Source organism: Cicer arietinum, chromosome 5 (assembly GCF_000331145.2).
Source record: "Cicer arietinum cultivar CDC Frontier isolate Library 1 chromosome 5, Cicar.CDCFrontier_v2.0, whole genome shotgun sequence".
Classification (NCBI taxonomy): Eukaryota; Viridiplantae; Streptophyta; class Magnoliopsida; order Fabales; family Fabaceae; genus Cicer; species Cicer arietinum.
The window spans coordinates 6,860,107-6,865,042 of NC_021164.2; positions in this window are offsets into that span (position 1 = coordinate 6,860,107).

A 4,936-nucleotide genomic window follows, 5' to 3' on the forward strand; every position below is an offset into this window, starting at 1 on the left:
TAGGAGAAGGAGGAGCTAAGACAAAAGACACTAACTTTGAAGGAAAAAGGGTTCATGCAACAGAGTGTCAAAAAATTTGTAGTCACAAGTGGCACTTATTTGATTTTATTTAGCCAACAAGTGGCTCTTATTTGATATTATGAGTCTTTGTTTGTCGGATTTGATTCTCAAAGAATTTCGGCACTTAATTTTAAATTTGGTGGGTTCATATAAGTTTACAAAATTTGGACGTGTATAATCGAATTTGACCGATTAGAATTTAGGTATATAGATATAATTTCAGTTACTTGGTTTTTATTTTATTTTAGTTTTTATAATTCGCATTATTAGATGCCTTTTAATTATTCAAAATTCTCTCGCTTCTACTATAGATCATTTTGAAAAACAACTTACTAGTAATTAACCAAAAATTGTATGATAAATTATTTTACTTCAAAAATGAATTGAAATCGACGAAAAACTCTATAGAAATTTTGCATATAATTCAATACCGGCTGATGTTTATTCAACATTCAATTATGTATTTGTCATGTTAATTTTTTATACTAAATTATTTCAAATTAAATTAATATTTTTTTGATACGGGTATCTAACAAAACTTTAACATATTAAAGAATTTACTTTTAAATTTATCATTCTTTTTTATTTCTATTCTTGTTAATTTTTAGTTTTTCTTTATAAAATACTCTTTCCAAACTCAAACATACGTAAAATAGTTGTAATTGATAAATAAAATTTAATTAATTTGATTTTATTTTAATATCATTATTATCTATATTAATATATTCTTGAACATAACAAATTTGTGAACAAAATTAAATAAAAGTAAGAATAGTTTAGGAACGATAATTTTTTTTTATTGCATCAAATAAATTAAATGTTGTTAATAAATATTCTTTATATATTTGCAATTGATTGATTTTATTTATAATTGAATCCAATGTTGAATCTTAATTATAAAAGAAATTTTAAAAAAAAATTATTTCATTTATAAGTAAAAATGATGACTTTTATTAAAAGTTACAAATTTTTTAAAAAATTTTACTTTAGAATTTTAAACAATTTTTATATATTGATTAATAGTAAAGTCAGCACAAATGAGAAAAATTGATTTTCTAACATGAACAAAACCTCATATTAAAAATATTAGACTCAGAAACAAATAAAAAAATTAAAAGAGAAATAATTAAAATATCATTTATTTATTTTTTATGCATGTCTGCACTCAAATATTTTTTATTTGGAAATCCAAATAAATATCAAATTCTCCAAACAGTGACACACGAAAAAGACAAATGTATCTAATAATAAAGAAATTTAGTTTTTTATTAATGTTTAAAAATGATATTTCTTATTTATATCTAAACACTATACATATACATTTAATGTTCGGACCACAAGATTTACTTTAAAGAAAAATATCACAAATCGTATCAAAGAGTGTATATATTGGGATCTTCTGTTCGGATTCTGTAGATTCGTAGCAGGACCAGCACACACTGTACACAAGATTTCTTTTCCGTCGGAAATCAAATTTATTTCTTTAAGAATTTATCGATATACACACAATTGTAAACAACAGTTTAATAATTATAATTTAAATAAATTTCGTTTTACATTACTTAACGATTAAACTCCTAATTTAAAAAAAAATATATAATATTAAAAAATCATAATAACCGTGGGTCCCACACCACTTGTGTTCATTGAAAACTGATTTAGACCCAATCCAATGAATCACACGCGCCACATGCCCTTATAAATACTAACCCAACTTCTTCACCCTTTTCACTTTTCTCTTTTCTCTTCAATTTTATTCCAAAACTCGAACAGTACTCAAACGGAACAACCTCGAAATTCCGATTTTGCCCTCGCCGTAACCGCAAAATTCATCGCCGACGGCGGAACATGATCGTGAGGATAACGACGATTAATCAAAAATTAAAAAGAGTATGGTGCGTTGTTTCAGCTTAGGTTCCGTTTTGATTCTGATTGCGATTGCGGCGTCGATGGTTGTTCTTCCGTTGATGCTTCCGCCGCTTCCTCCGCCGCCTTTGGTGCTTCTTTTCTTTCCCGTCGGGATTATGGCGGCGCTCGTGTTTCTCGCGTTCTCGCCTTCGGAAAACGTTGGAAACGGCGTCGTTTACTCAACTTAGGGAATCGAGAAGTTTCGGTTGTGGATCTGTGCTACATTTTGAGTTTCTTCGATGTTCCGATCGGTTTCAGTTTTCTTTTTTTTTTTTTTCAATTTTTTTCTAATTTAAATTTAAAATTTAGGTACGTTGTTGATATGAAAGGAAATTGTAAAATGATAAATAAAAAGGAAAATAGAAAGGAAAGATTCATTGTATTTGGCGGCATAGAAGATTATTGTTACACTATTTTTGTATTTGTGATTTAGGATTAGACGTTTACTTTTTGAGAATTAATTCAGAATTATTTTTGACTAATTTTTCTGATTTTTATATTCCTGCTAGGCTGCTACTGCCGACCCGGTGCCATACAATATATTAATAAAGAGACATATTTTAAGTATACTTGTAAAACAAGTCTAAATTACACTTTTATCTGTTTTATAATTTTGAAATCTATTACTCTTTCTCAATATAGTATTGGTCTTTAAATTTTATGTTTTAATCAAATTTTAATTATTATATTTTTTTTTAAATGTAATTTTAATTTCTCTATTTTACTTAACAATGAAATGAATTGAATTGAATTCCCTTTTACTAAAGAAAAAAAATGAAGGTACCAAAATCATAAATTAAGTAAACAACCCTATTGACTTGCCTACATACAAAAGACACTCGTCAACTCGATGGCAAATTTAGATTGCATAATGCAAGGATTAGTGTGGGGATTTGTCTCAAAATCTACTATTTTGAAAAATCCAAATTGTGTGATAACTAGAGGGCAATAGGGTGGGTGCAAGGATTACTCTCCATTACTCTCCTGTTATTTTATTCTCCGACTCGAAGAGTTTTTAAATCTCTTCTTGTTCTAGTAGATTTTCACAGTCGGATCTCATTAACATAAAAAGAATAAATAAAATCTTATTATTTTCAATCAAATTTAGAGTAAATAAGTTGAAATTCAACCATAAAATAAAATGTAATATTAAGACATTATTGTGAATTTTAAAAATGAAAATAATTTATACACATATGGTATGAAAAGATGAATAAATATAACATAAAATATTTGTATATATATTAGTATTTAGGTAATTTGTTTGGAGACGGGTTTTCCACAAGGGCGGTAGATATAATTCCCGTTTCAATCTCCACACTACCCTTGGAAAGATGTCATCCCTCATCCCTATTGGAAAAAATTATCTGCCTATGGGGAAGTACCCTACAAGAATCTCTACTTACAGATGCAGGTTGATATCCCTAAAGAAGGCATATGCTTCACCTTCAACTACTTGAAAGTGAGAACTTGTCCAAGAAGTGTAGCCAAAGAAAAAAGCTCTTGAGTTATTGCGAAAGCAGATTCCAAAATCAATCTTATATAGGCCCATGAACGTAACAAAGTCTAAATTACATTTGATTACACTAGGAGCCGACTTGGTCCAATTGATGATGAAGTTATGATCAACCTAGGACTAAAAGTCAATGGTAGAACGCGATAAGTGGATCTACATGTATTGTTGAATTGCAAGTGACAACTCATAGACATAAGAGATATCTACCAAATTTTAATAATAATATGTTTGTCTTTTAAGTAAAAGTGATTAGAATTTAGAATTTATGTTCTTTTACTTTTTATGTCATTTATTTTCTCTTTTAGAAAAATTGATGCTTGATGTGTGATTTTGTAGGTGAAAGATTTGAAGAAGTGTTCCAAAATTAAAATGCTACAAGAAGTTGTTATAGCAAGATGCCCATACTTGTGAGCAACAAAGCAAGCAGATTGTGTGGGTCCCAAATACATCCAACATTTATTCAAAGGTTCTAAGATACTCCTAGTATTAGGAGGTTCTAAAAGGAAGAACAATTGGACTACTTTTGCTTTATTAGGTCAAAAAGATACATTGTGAGCTAAAAGACAAAACTAGAGGTACAAGGATGAGAGAGAAAGCCAATTGTGTTATAAAAAGGAGACAAGCACTAAATGAAGGGCAAAGTGGATCAGACCTAAAAATGAGAATCCTAACCTTCATTTCTATTTTGCTACCATCATCCATCATTGAAGCTTTTGTATGAAGGATTTTTGCTCAAAGAAGGAAACTTGCAACAAAGTTGAAGGAGGGGTTGTCATAGTTGCTGCATAAAAATTGTGTTTTTATCTTTGATTCTTCATCTCTGTAATTACTTAAGCTACAATGCTACCTTCACTATTTTATGTTATTTCCAAGTTTGAACAAAAACTCATTATGACGTAAACTTTTTTCAAGTTAAGAATTTATGAAGTATTGAATGACGTTTGTGGTTTAATATGTTTATAACATGTTTGCATTATTTATTCAAAATGATTTAATGTTGTCTTTAAATCTGAATATGATCACCTTATATTTATTGATAGTTTTTCAACTTGGAAAAATAAAAAATACATTTGCTTGTTTAATATGGATTAAACGAAAATGTTTGGAAATATGGTTGACATTAAATAACTAGAAATAATATTTGAGTACATATAACAAAAGATGAACTATAAATTGTAGCATGGTTTGACGTGGATATGAACCCAACAATGACATTAGTACATTTAAAAACCATGATGAATAATTAGAAAATCTATGAGGTCACAGAACCAAAATTCGAGCCACGATCGGTGGACCATGAACGACCATCAAGATCCAAACTAAGAATAGGGCCACCACAATTTAAGAGTATTTCGTCCGTAGGCTTAAAATCTTCAGCTAACACCATAAACACAAACAATGCAACACAAACAAAGTATACATTTATGTTCCTCGTCATCACACAAGGTGGTG